Below are 14125 nucleotides of genomic sequence, written 5' to 3' on the forward strand. Positions count from 1 at the left end.
CCTGGCTCAGGCTCTGACTCCAGCTTCTTTCTCAGGCAGACTAGGAGGCAGCTGTGATGACTCAAGGAGTTAGACCCCTGCCCCCTCCTGGGAGACCTGGGTTGCATTCCCAGCTGCAGCCACTGTGAGCATTTGTGGAGTGACCCACTGGGTGAATGAGTCTCTGTCTCTCTCTCTGCCTTTCAAAGCAATTAACTAATTAATTGTTAAAAGAATGTTATGATCCCCCCACCGCATTTCCCTGGGAAGGGTCTTGTCTTCACGGGAATCACGCAGTGATTTCCCCCTCCTCTCTCACACCCAGATTTAATTCCTGGTAGGAACTTCTGATGCTGTGGTTGAGCTGTGTCCCCTCAGGAAGAAGGAAGATTTGTTGAAGTTCCTAGGCCACAGGTAGTCCAGATGCGACCTTATTTGAAGGTGGGATCCATAGAGGGGTAATCGGGTTGAAAGAAGGCCACGTTGGCAGGCGCTAATCCAATCTGACGGTGTCCTTTTATAAAAGTGGGAAATCTACTCCCAGAGACGGACAGACACAGCCCGTAAGGCACGGTGAGAGTGAGCCGCAGCCACAGCTTGGGAACACCTGGAAGCTTGAGAACAGCCTGGGACAGACCCTTCTCTAGCATCTTGGGGAGGGAGTAGGACCTGCAGCCTCCACACGTGTCAGATACCACCACTGTGCTGTCACCCAGTTCCTAAGGCAGCCCCGGGAACCTGGATGCCTGTCGCACTCACTTTTACAGCACAGCGCAAGTTGAGAAAGTTGAAGTGACTTCGTAGGGCCACACGGATAGTCTGAAGTGGAACCAGCCCCTACACCAGATCCCGAATGTTGGCCACAGAGCCCCCTGCACCCTCCAGACCCTGGAGGCCTCCCCCTTGAGCCCTGCTCTCCCACTCCCGCATCGAAGTCTGTCTGGTCTCCTCCTGGTGCTATAGACCCTACCACACGGCTGCCCCTCTATTCTGGATGACCCAGCCTCCCCCAGAGCCTGACCAAAGGTCCCTTGCTGGGGTGGGGTGGGGGCTAGGAAGGGAGACAGACAAGGAGGGAGGGGCGGAGAGAAGAGGAGCAAGCAAAGAGGCAGTGGGAGTGAGGAGGAAGGGAGGGGAGAAGGGAGTTTCCCCATTCCACTCAGAGGGGGTCAGCCCTGCAACTGCTGTAATTGACACTTTATAAAAATGTAACTTTGAAGCAGTTGACTAGTACCCCGACTGAATAATTGAAGAAATGTTTGCTGGGATTGTGCTGGAGTGCTAGCAGCTGTGGCTGCTTTGATATTTATAAGCGGGATAAATTTTTTTTTCCCTTTTAGGAAAAAAACCTTTCAGAGTCATTTTAGTCCGGCTCCATCATCAAAGTTCAGGATGGGGTAATGGAAGCAATGAATTGGTTCTAGCTCTTTCCTGGAAGCAAGTAAACATCTCAGCGAGTGACTTTTAGGCAACATTAGGATTTCTGTAAACAAAGGTATTTAGAAAACCACACATCTGCTAACGTAATCTGAGCCATAGTGCTCCAACTGATGTGGAGTAACTTAAGGGGTTAGTTGAAGGTTGGGCAACCTGGAACTTTGTGTCCCTCCCAAGTGATGTCAGTCTGGGGCGCCTACCTTCCCAGGATGGAGCTGGGACCAGGGCGCATGCTCAGACCCCCGCCGGGGTTGTCTATCTGAGGTGGGTACCACCCACTTCCTTAGAGAGGTGGACGCCGGCTCTCTCCACCACAGACCCCGCTTAGGGGTGTTGCACATTTCCCGTCTCCCACCGCGGATGGCTCTCACTCAGAGGTACTGTTTTGGGTTTTTTTCTTCTGAATTGTGGGCCTATACTGGGTATTTCTCTGTGTGGGGTGGTCCACACGCGTGCGTCAATGTGTGTGTGTGTGTTCTGTCCCTATCAACTCAGCATACCAACGTCTGCTTAGTGTTTCTTACTCTGTGGGAGACAGAACCTGGACCGGAAATTAATATATTAATTGCGTACCTCACAACAATCTTGATATCTTCAAAAATGGAATTTGGAAGCAATATGGGGACACATGGCCCTAATTGTCAAGAAAATCATAATCCTTCATTTTAAAAATACCCTTTCCTCATGGAGAACACTGGCAATACCATCCAGCTGACGCTACCCCAGGCTTCCCTGATCTTGCCAGCTTTTCGGTGAAATAATGAGGTCTCATTGGTAACAACCCGTCCTTCACAGATTTTGACAGTTACCATCTTCATGGGAGCTTCTGAGTTTGTTATAGTCCCATTTGTTTAGTTTTGTTTTTGTTGCCTGTGCCTTGGAGGTCTTGTCGAAGAAGTCGTCCTCTACAGCAATGTCTTGGAGCGTTTGCCTTCGGTTTCTTTCAGCAACTTTGTAATCTGTTCAATTTAGGTCTTTGATCCGGTTTGAGTTGATTGTTATGTATAGCGAGTGGTATGGATCTAATTTCATTCTTCTACAAGTATACATCCATTTTTGCTAGCACCATTTGTTGAATCAGTTGGGCTGTATATAGATGGATATTTTGTGGGCTCACTTTTGTTCCATTGATCTATGTGTCACTTGTTATACCAGTACCATGCTGCTTTAATGATTATAGCTTTGTATTGTGCCTTCAGCTTGATTTTTCTTGCTCAAGATCACCTTGGCTATTCTAGGTCATTTGCGACACCATATGAATTTTAAGATTGTTTTTTCTAAATCTTAATACCATTGGTTTTTTAAAAATATTTATTTATTTATTTGAAAGTCAGAGTTACACAGAGAGGAGGAGGAGAGCAGAGAGAGAGAGAGGTCTTTGATCTGCTGGTTCACTCCCCAATTGGTCACAGTGGCTTCAGCTGTGCTAATCCAAAGCCAGGAGCCAGGAGCTTCTTCCAGGTCTCCCACATGGTTGCAGGGGCCCAGGGACTTGGGCCACCCTCCACTGCTTTCCTAAGCCACCACAGAGAGCTGGATTGGAAGAGGAGCAGCTGGGACTCAAATCAGCTACCGTAGGGGATGCCAGCACTGCAGGCAGCAGCTTTACCTACTATGCCAACACAGCCAGACTGTGTATATGTATTCATTTCATCTATGTGGAATACTGTGAACAGTTCCTAATGCATAGGACATGTTTAGTCAGTGTTGATTGTTATTGTTAACATAGCTATTGATACTTCTAGAATACACGGTTATTTGCCTTTTGCCCAAACAGTTGCTTAGTTGTGTTGAATAATTATTTATTAGGAAAATATTTTGCAGTACCAATTAGAGGTCTCTGGGCTCTAATGGTGTGTGATTGTCAGTAGAATAATATAATATTCTCAGGACATCCCGCAACTTCGACAGTTTGTTCATTCAGTAGATTCTGTCTCCCTCTTTTTTACCCTTTGAAATTGATTTGTTGAAGAAATCTGGTCATTTGGGGCTGTGGTTCAGTAGGCTAATCCTCTGCCTGTCAGTGCCAGCATCCCATATGGGTGCTAGTTTGATTCTTGGCTGCTCCTTTTCCAATCTGCCTCTCTGGTGTGGCCTGGAAAATCAGTAGAAGATGGCCCAAGTGCTTGGACCTCTGCACCTGAGAGGGAGACCTGGAAGAAGCTCCTGGCTTTGGACTGGCGCAGCTCCAGCTGTTGAGGCTATTTGGGGAGTGAATCTGTGGATGGAAGACCTTTCTCTCTGTCTCTTCCTCTCAGTGTCTATAACTTGGCCTCTCAAATAAATAAAATCTAAAGAAAAAAAGAAATTAGGTCATTTATTCTATAAAGTTTTCCATATTCTGGATTTTGCTGATTGTACTTTTTTCCCACCAGAAACCTCTTATTTAAGTAGACAAACTTCATGTGTTTCATAAATGCAACTTTGGGAATATAGTGATAGTGTTACTTCCCTCCATACCCACCCTCCCACCCCCAATCCCACCCTTCTTCCTCCTCCCACTCCTATCCCCATTCTTAGTTTTTACTAAGATCTGTTTTTATTTAACTTCATACACATATTATCAACTGTATGCTAAGAGTTCAACAAATAATATGAAAACCTGTTCCTCAACAGTTTTTGATTTCTTCTATGACCCACTGTTCGTTCAGGTGCATGTTGTTCAGTCTCCATGTGTTTGCGTATGTTCTAGAGATTCTTGAATTGCCAATTTCCAGCTTCATTCCACTGTGGTCTGAGAAGATGCATGGTATGAATTTGATTTCTTTGAATCTGCAGAGACTTGCTTTATGGCCTGGTCTTGGTCATTCCTAGAGAAAGTTCCATGCAGTGCTGAGAAGAATGTATATTCTGCAACAGTAACATGAAAAGGTCTGTATATATCTGTTAGGTCCATTTGGTGTATAGTATTGATGAACTCTGTTTCCTTGCTGATTTTCTGTCCAGTTGATCTGTGAATTGCTGAAAGTAGGGTATTAAAGTCCCCCACTGTTGTTGTATTGGAGTCTATGTCCCCCTTTAGATCCATCAACATTTATTTTAAATAGTCAGGTGACCCGTATTTAGGGGCACAAAGTTTAGTATAGTCTCATCTTCCTGTTGAATTGATGCCTTAATCATTGCATAGTGCTCTTCTTTGTCTTAAGTTTTGTGTTAGTCTATGTTATCTGTTATGTGTTAGCCTATGTTGTCTGATATTAGAATGGCTATACCAGCTCTTTTTTTGTGTGTTAGCATGGTGTCTTTTTCCATCCTTTCACTTTGTCTGCCTTTATCTTTGTTGCTGAGATGAGTTTCTTGTAGGCATCAAATAGATGGGTTTTGTTTGTTAATCCATTTGGCCACTCTGTGTCTTCTAACTCGAGAGTTGAGGCCATTTACATTCAAGGTGATTTTTGATGCATAACAACGTGCCCCTTCCATTTTCCCATAGATTTCCTCTTGTTTGCTTGGGGTTTCCTTTGTACTTTACTGGGAGATTTTCTGCTTTCACCTTCTTTTGTAGAGATGACCATGTTTCTGTGTTTCTTTGTGTAGCGCATGCTTAACCATCATTTGTAAGTCTGGATGGGTGGTGGCAAATTCAGCTTCATACATGAGTGCATTGCAGGATATAGTTTTTTAGGGTTGACAGTTCTTTTAGTACTTGGAATATATCTTGCCTCTTTCTAGCTTGCAGGGTTTCTGGTGAGAAATTCATTGTGAGTCTAATTGAAGATCCTCTGAAAGTAATTGGCATTTCTCTCATGCACATTTTGGAATCTTTTCTTTGTTTTATTGTGGCGAGCTTGATTGCAATATGTCATGGTGAAGATCTCTTCTGGTCATGTCCATTAGGAGTTCTATGTCTTCCTGTACTTGGATGTCCCTTTCTCCAAATTAGGGAAGTTTTCTGTAATTATTTCACTAAAAAGGTCTTCTGATCCTTTCTCTCTCTCTCTGTCTGTGCCATCAGGAACTCTTAAAACCTGTATGTTGGGTCATTTGGTTGTATCCCATAGATCTCTAACACTGTTTTTAGTTTTCTAATTTCTTCATTTTTTTGGTCTGAGTAGAAAACCTAAAGATTTGTCTTCTAACTTGGATATTCTTTCTTCTGCCCCACCGATTCTGTTGTTAAGGCTTTCCACCGCATTTTTTATTTGTTCTATTGAATTCTTCATTTATACTGTTTCACATTGATTTCTCTTTAAAAATCACAATTTCTTTTTTTTCAAAAAGTTTATTTGTTTGCTTAAAGTCAGAGTTAAGGGAGGCAGAGAGAAAAGAGAGAGACAGGTCTTCCATCCACTGGTTCACTCCCCAGATGGCTGCGTCAATCAAAAGTGAGCAGCCAGGAGATTTTTCCAGGTCTCCCATGTGGGTACAGGGGCCGAAGGACTTGGGCCATCATCCACTGCTTTCCCAGGACATAGCAGAGAGCTGGATTGGAAGTGGAGCAGCCAAGACTAGAACCAGCTCCCAGATAGGATGCCAGTGCTGCAGGTAGTGTCTTTCCCAGCTATGCCACAGTGCCGGCTCCCAAAATCTCAATTTCATGAGAATTTTTCCTCATGCCATGTATGGATTTGTTTAATTTGTTGATTTGCTTCTGGTTTCTTCTAAGTAATCCCACAATCAAGTTTTTGAATTCTGTTTCTAGCATGTCTTCAGTCTCTTTGTCTTCATATTCTAGTATTGAAGTGTTGTTGTGTTCCTTTGAGGGTATTGTGTTGTCTTCTTTATTTTTGTTTCTTGAATTGCTACATTTATTTTTAGGTGTTAGTGCAGATACTTGTTAGTTTATTTTTCCCCTGTGATGGCTTTTATCTTTGGACTACTTCTCTGTGGCTTAGTGGAGTGTCTGTTCTTTCAGTGGATACCATGAGGCATGTGCTGGGTGTGGCCAGAGAGCTCTGTTCAGTGGTCCAGGGTAAGGGGAATGTCCAAGGTGACTCTCAAATTGGGCACGGTAATCTCTTTTTTTTTTCAGTCGGGAGGTTTTTTTCAGCTCTGTTGGTGTGGTCTCATACTCACCCCTCTCCTCCAAGGAAACCAATGCCTGGGCACTAGCTTCAGTGGGCACAGTATTCATTTGTGCTGTTACAAGAACCACACAGAGGATCTATGCAGTCCTCAGTGTGAGCCCAGATCCCACAGCAGTGACCCTCACCAAAGAATCGGGGAGCCCCGAATGTGTGGAACTGCCTACAGTGACTACCCAAAGACCCAGCCACACCCTGCACCCTGAATGCATTCACATTGTTTTCAAGTCTCGGCACACAAGGCTCCCACAGTTATGAGCATCCAGCCCCCTATCAGTTTTCCCAGCCTAACTCGGGCATCTCCTCTTGACTGGTTGCTAGGCACATGGATGAGAGCTGGTGCAGATGATACATAGGTCTGTGATGGTGCCCTCACACCCTCAGCTGGTTTCAGGACACTGGTGCTGGGTGGTCAGAGAGAACTTGCCCCCCTTTTTTCCCTCTAGGTTGGTAGGGACACTGTCCCCCACAGGCTCCAAGCCAGACTCACACCAAGCTCTTCCCACACAGTACTTGGGCTGCTGCAGTCTGCTCTCACCTCTCTCCAAAGCTGGTTCTGAGGCTCTCTGCTGCTGGGGTCCTGAGTTGTGTGTGTCCCTCCACATTGGTCACAGTGTTCCTCTGATTTGCAAGGCATTTCTTCTGCTGTTCTTTCCCTAACTCAACTCTGAGATTCCACTATCCTTTTTTATTAAATATATTCCGTAGACTATAACAATAAGTGCCCACTGTATTCTGCCACTTGGTGCTTCTTTCCTCATTTCCTTAAATAAGAAAATGTACAGATGTACAATTGGAGTAATATTGCCTGCCTCCTCGCCTTGCCAGGGGAGTTTTGAGACTTCAGCAATAATCTTCTATGAAAATGCAATGAGCCAGTTTTCCTTAAGCTGGGGTTCCTGGCTGCTCATCTAGCAGAGTCTGTGGGAAGGCTGTCAGTTGGGAAGAAAGTGTGAAACGTTGTTGTAGCCCTCATTAGAAGTGGGGGTAAGCTTGATGAGGTTTTCCTACAGTCTGGAGGTGCCTTCCTGACTCCGTTTCACCAGAATCTGCTCCTAGAGTAAGAATTATAAGAGTGCAAATTACAGTGTCCACCGCCCTTGGCACCAAGGGTCTTTTGTTTCCAGTTGACAACTCCTGGTGCCCCTAGGATAGCATTAGACATGCAGGGACTCACAGCTTTTGCATGCAATTTTAGGGGCTCCTAGGCCTCCCTCATGCCCATTGATGAATTTCCAAGTTAAAAATATGTTCCTTGAGGGTGGGATGGGGATGTGTCTAAGAATCATTTTGATGGCCTTTAAGAAATTAGACCATGTATAAAAGACATTGGGCTACAGGCAGGCAAACATTTTAATTAAACATGGATGCTATGACACAGGCGTCCCTCTAAAGAGCAGCTGCTGCCTGGGGAGTTGCTTCTTACTGTAACTTATCCTCCAGGAGTCAGTCCTGTTGACTCAAGACTGAGCAGGTGCTTCCTGGACATGCCCCTGCTGTGGGGACCTAGACTCGTGGACATCAAAGGGTGCCTTCAATTAAGGCCAACATCCTACTAATGTTTTCAAAAACCTTATTTATTTGAAAGAGTAAGAGGTAGAGACAGATGTCTTCAATCTGCTGGTTCACTTCCCAAAGGGCCACAATGGCTGGAGCTGAGCTCATCTGGAGCCAGGAGCCTTTTCTGGGTCTCCCACATGGATGTAGGGGCCCAAGGACTTGGGCCGTCCTCTGATACTTTCCAGGGCACATCAGCAGGGAGCCGGATCAGACATGGGTTAGCCAGGACTCGAACTGGCGCCCATATGGAATGCCTGTGCTGCAGTCTGGGGCTAGAACCTGCTGCATCACAGTGCTGGCCCCCTTCCTAATGTTCTGTTGTTGTAAGGCATTCTGATCTGGCTGAAAAACCCAGAGAGCACATCAGGCATGGAAAGCTGAAACACTGTGGCAAACATGCCCCATGTGAAGGACCCATGTAGGTGAATTCCAGCAGAAAGAAGTGGTCAAAGAAGGATGTACTTTACTCTGCAGGGAGGAGAGTGATTCTACTTTGCCCATGGCCTTGTCTAAATACTGATGGAGTCAGTGGATGCAAAAAGCTTCTATAGCTTAGGAAGCTCATGTCAAGAGCATGGGGTGATCATTGATGTCATACATAAGAATGTTAAATTAACAACAGGAGTCGCTGTGCACTTACTCCCCATGCAGGACCTCTGTCCTCAATGAGTTTATTATGAGAGTGAGTAGTAAAATTTGATTGCAAAGACCTACCTCATTTTAATGCATTAAGTGGAGGACATTACCTGTGTATCATAAGCTATAGCGATGTCTAAGTGCTCACAAAAGAGGCACCGTTCTTGGGTTCTTCTCCAAGGTTAACTCCCTCAAAAATATATAAAAATGTTTAACCTCAGAAAGGTTTACATTTATTGAATTAAAAAGTCCTTTCTTTCCCTATTGTTAAAACTATCCTGTTGATGTTCTATTGCACAGCAGGATAATAGTTAGTAATAACATACTGTACTTTGCTAAATAGCTAGAAGAAAGGCTTCTGAATGTTCACACTACAAAAAATACCTTGACTATATGAAGCAATGGATGCTAATCATCCTAACATGATCATTAAAATATGCACATGTATGAAATATTGCATTGGACCTCCTAAATATGTACAATTACTGTTGGTCAATAAAAATTGTATTTGAGATATAGAATTACAGACAGAGGGAGAGACAGAGAGAAGGGTCTGAGATCCACTGATTCACTCCCCAAATGGCAGCGATGGCTGGAGCTGGGCAGATCTGAAGCCAGGAGGCAGGAGATTCTTCTGGGTCTCCTACATGGGTGCAGAGGCTCCAGTGCTTGGGTCATCTTCTACTACTTTCCCCGACCACAGCAGAGAGCTGGGTCAGAAGTGGAGCAGCCGGGACTAGAACTGGCATCCATGTGGGATGCCAGCGCCTCAGGCAGAAGATTAACCTACTGCATCACAGTGCCGGCCTCTTCTGATGTTCGAAAGACAAGCATGTAGCAATGTTATTGCAAACCCACTTCCCCTGCTGGGAGAGTATAATCCAGACAAGGAGCTGATACAGCTCTTTCCTAACCACGACAGTGATGAAACTTGAAGTAATCATACTCTGTACTTGTAGCGTTCAGGTTAGCAAAGGACTCTGTCTTACTTGGTTTAATGTATACAATACCCTACAGAGGCAGAAAGTTGTACTATTTAAGGATGAGAAAACTGAAGCTCAGAGACGTGACGTTACCTACCCAGTATTATACAGTTGGAGGGCAGCATGCGGGTGGAGGGCTTACATCCACAAAGCTATTGCTCTGTCTGTCTTGTGTAACCATCCTGTCCACATGCAGGTCTTGCCAACACTGGGAGCTCTTTGGGGTTTATTGAACTGAATGTGAAGCTCACCAAAAAGTGTCAGTGTACGTACCCACCAGGCTGATGTAAACCATAATTAAAACGAATGACCATGGCATGGATGGGGCCAGCCTCTGTCTGGAGGGCCATCCCATCAGTTATAGAATCCATAATCAAGGCCAGGGAGCCCCAGACTACTTCTTGGCTACAGAGCTCCAAGGCCTGTGCTTATTGGGACCAAGGCTGGCAGGCAGGCGGAGGCTTCTGTGATTGGTGTGTTATGGCACCAAGAAACTACAGGTTTCCCCTAAGCAACGCTGAGATTCAGGCGCTCGCACTGCTATGCCCCCGTTTGTGGTAAAAATGCTGAAATCCTTCCTCACAGCTTTGTGGTAGTTGCTCCTTCTCTGGCCCCACAAACTGCTTGTCTCAGGGCAACCCCCTTCTGCCCTGCCCTAAAAAAGCTGTCTTCATAATCCAGAAACGTAAGGGTTAGCTCATGCTACATCTTTGGACCTGGCGGGCCTCTGGGTGTTTCCCTGTTCTGAGGTCGTCAGGTGTCCTGTGCCAGTGTCTGCACCCTGGGCTGCAGGTGCTCTGCATGGAGGTTTATGGGGCTTCGGGTGCTCCACGTGGAGGTTTGTGGGTAGCAGGGTCCTGGGCTGAGCTGTGTGGCTGGAAATCTGCTTCCAATCAACGTCCACTTGAGCGTTTTCCTTAATTCTCTGGAGCTGTGTTTCCTTACTCCTTGAGGGGCCTCTATAAGGTCTGGATGAAATCGCAACGCTTGACCCCAAGTCCTCCTCCAGGTCGAGAGGAGCTTGAGGGCTGGCCTGGTGAAACGAGGTTGCTAGACACCCCCAGACCTGCTAAGGCAGGCCCCTGCAGGCCCGCGGGCCCAGCCAGGTGAGCGCCACATTTTCCAACCCCAGCACGTGTGTTGTCTCCAGGCCACCTGTCCCTGGAGCCCTGTGTTGCCCCTGCCTGATAAGTACAGAGCTGACTGATCACCTTGCACATCTCAGCCTCAGCCAGCTGTGTCCTGAGCAAATCCTGAGGGACCACTGTGTGACTGCACTGGGAGACAGGGCCATACAGATGTAATGAGGGTAAGATGAAGACACGTGGGTCGCCAGCATCCAATCTGGCACCTTAGGAGATGAGGACAGAGACACACACGCAGAGTGACCACGTGGTGACCCAGGGAGAAGACGTCATCCACACGGACTTGTAGACTTGATCTTGGCCTTCTGGCCTTTAGAAGAGTGAGGAATACATTTCTGTTGCGTGAGCCACCCTGTCTGTGGAGCTGACTCAGCTGGTGAGCGTGGCTGGGCCCTCCCTGACCTTGCTGAGCTGCCTTCCAGGCCATTTGTCCGCCATGCTCTTGTGGTCCCTGTGGCCAGGGGAGCCTCCGTGAGCCTCCACTGTTGGGTTTCTTACCCTAGCCTCAGCTCCAGGTGCTGAGATTGGCCGGCAGGGTTCAGGGCTGGGCTTGAGTCTGTTGCCATGGGTAGGAGCCAGCTCGCCTTTCACCTGAGCACGCTGCACAGATGCCGCCCCTCAGGTGAGTCCCCGCGGGTCCTTGTGCAGTTCTGGAGCGCCACTTCTGTGTCTGGGAACGGCTCCGTGACCCAGAGAGACAGAAGTTGCTGGCCTCTTGGATTGCACTGGCATGAGATGGGAGAAATGGGATGCACAGGCCTTCAGGCTGGCACCCCAATTCCCCAGCACTGCACTCACCTCTGGTCAGTGCCTCTGCCTTTGGGGGCCACTCTGGACTCAGCTCACAGACATCAGACTTCCTGTCCCCGGGAGCCCGGGACCCCTTCCATCTCCTGCTCCTGTGGGCTGGCTCCTGGCCCCTCTTCACTGTGCGTGAACGCGTCTTCCCCTTCTGGGGGCTCCTCACAGTGCATCTGCATCACGCTGTCACACTCAGGCGCGCACCCTTCCCCCACAGCCTAGATCCATTGGGCTCAGAGCCTGGTGAGTGCATGCAGACCTAGGCTGGAGCACGGTCTTTGCTGCCATCTGCTGTCAGCTCTTTTGCTTTCTTGCTTTCTAGCTTTTATTGAATGAACACAGATTTCATAGGTACAGCTTTAGGAATATAAAGGTTCTCCCCCCCCATACCCACCCTCCCGCCCCCACAGCCGTCCCACCTCCTACTCCCTCTCCCATCCCATTCTTCATTAAGATTTGTTTTTAATTAACTATCTACAGAAGACCAACTCTATACTAAGTAAAGATTTCAACAGTTTGCACCAACATAGACACAAAGTATAAAGTGCTGTTTCAAAACAAGTTTTATAGTTAATTTTCCCAGTGCAATCCATTAAGGACAGAGGTCCTACATGTGGAGCAAAGGCACAGTGACTTCTGTTGTTAATTTAACAATTAACACTCTTATTTATGAGCTCAGTGATCACCCGAGGCTCTGTCATGAGCTTTTAGGAAGGAGAATGGGGTTGCAGAGAGCTGGTGGGTGGCGGCCACAGAAGGGGGCAGCCGACCGTCTGGGGTGGCTGAAACCGTCAGGAATGAAACCCCAGCCTGAGAGACGAGACGTGGGGATGTCTCCATTCTTGGAGGTGCGTCTGGCCTGAGTTGGCCCCAGAGTTCCAAGGCACCCTGGGGTGCTGGTCCATGAGAGGCTGGGGTGGTAACAGCACTAGTTGAACCTGAGGACTGGTCCAGAGCAGTCATGCTGGGGCACCCACGTTCAGGGCAGAGGTGAGGGAGGCAGCAAAGCCCAGGAGCGCTGCAGGGTCTGTGAGGCGAGTGAAAAGAGGAGAGATGTTCACCAGGCTGCAATCCAGAAGGAGCGGGCCCGATTTCTCGCTTTCCACCGGATTAGAAAGAAACCAATATTCCTGGACAGTGCTTGCTGCCTCCCCGGCTCAACGCTGTCCCTCAGTGCTTCTCCTGCAGGGATAGCCCCAAGAGGGACCGGCAGAGAGCAGGGCCCAGGTCTCACCACAGGCATGCTTTGGGTACAACCAAGGGGAGGCAAAGATGCTGGAGAGGAAGAGGCAGGGAGGAGGGCCAGGTGCAGACGGACAGATGGGGCCAGAGAGGCAAGCTTGCCTTGAAAGATACCAGAGACATGGGGGTGTCTGTCAGGTGGTGTGGCTGGTGCTGGGGGGATGGGCTCTCTTGTTTATAGGGCTGTGGTGGGTTCAAAGGGAGGGTGTAGGGAAGTGGGGGTGGGACTTGCTGGTCAGAGCCACCCGCCAAGAGGCGCTGTGAATGACTGTGGACGAGAATGCAGGCACCCACAGGCTGCAGACTTCAGCTCCAGGGTGAACGTGTGGGGTTGGCCTCAGTGCTTTGCTGTGTCCTTTTGAAGCCAACAGAGCGTGTTGATGGCCCCCTGGCACCTCCAGTGGGCTCCATCTAAGAGGACGTTGGGTGTATCAGGGATGCTGAGACGCGAAGGAAAGAGCTGGTGTTGGTGGCTTGTGTGATTCTGTGATTCTGTGATTCTGTGAGCTGTGGGCAGGGTGGCAGGTCAGCTGCCCCAGACGCCAGGGAGGAGCCGGGAATGGCACAGAGGGGCAGAGCCAGAGGGGTTTGGAGGCCATGGCTGGCTTGGCCCCAGCCTGAGGAAGCCAGGGGCACAGAAGTGTCACAGTCATCCAAATTTCTTTTCCTTTGGGAGCTGTGAGCCTTTGGTCTTGAGAGCTGTTTAACTGTGACGCCTTGTGACACAGTGGCTTTATCCGTTTCTGCTCTTTTATTCTGCCCTAGTTCTTGCAGGCTGTCGGGTAGCTAATGATCTGACAGGGATCACTTAGGAGCTGGGGGAAGTTGTTGATGGGCTCTTCCACCTGTCCGGGTGAGTCCTTTCCACTGGAGTGTGTGTCTGTTGTCTGGGAAGCCTTCAGGCCTCAAAATACAGAAGAGGGACAGCAGGTGACGCTGTTCTGCTCTGTAGCCATTTCTCACCCTCTGGGTCAGACACCACCCTCGTGTCTGGAAATCTGCATGGACTCTGCTTTCTGCCCCACAGTCACTTCCCTGTGGTGCCTGTGGTGGCCAGGTCACCCCTCCCGCCAGTGGCCTGACGTGAGGGCACATGGGCAGTGTGGGGTTGAGTTGGCTGCCTCCAGCTCTCACGGGCACTCCCAGGCCATCTTGGCTTTGCAGAACGCTGGTCCTCACATGTAAAATGGTAATACAAAGGAAACCATGAGGATTGCGGAGCTCAGGCCTGTGTAGAACAAGGGACATGCCACATATTCACCCTGGAATTTTCTAGAGTTCCTTTCCATCAGCTCAGCAGCTGGGGCCTGTCTGGGTT

At 48.2% G+C, this 14125-nt stretch overlaps 1 long non-coding RNA gene across 4 annotated transcripts in view; it reads left to right on the plus strand.

Annotated features, from left to right (window-relative positions):
- Positions 1–1341: 1341 nt before the first annotated feature.
- The window catches only part of LOC127493541 (uncharacterized), an 82811-nt gene continuing 70027 nt past the window's right edge, over positions 1342–14125 (plus strand). For 2 of the 4 annotated variants that reach the window (XR_016236999.1, XR_016237002.1), the window contains exon 1: positions 1342–1793. This is a non-coding gene — a long non-coding RNA (uncharacterized LOC127493541). The remainder of the gene's footprint in view (positions 1794–14125) is intronic. The other 2 variants (XR_016237001.1, XR_016237000.1) reach the window with 2 other exon arrangements.

This window comes from Oryctolagus cuniculus, chromosome 7 (genome assembly GCF_051225735.1).
Source record: "Oryctolagus cuniculus isolate XC-2025 breed Fujian yellow rabbit chromosome 7, ASM5122573v1, whole genome shotgun sequence".
Classification (NCBI taxonomy): Eukaryota; Metazoa; Chordata; class Mammalia; order Lagomorpha; family Leporidae; genus Oryctolagus; species Oryctolagus cuniculus.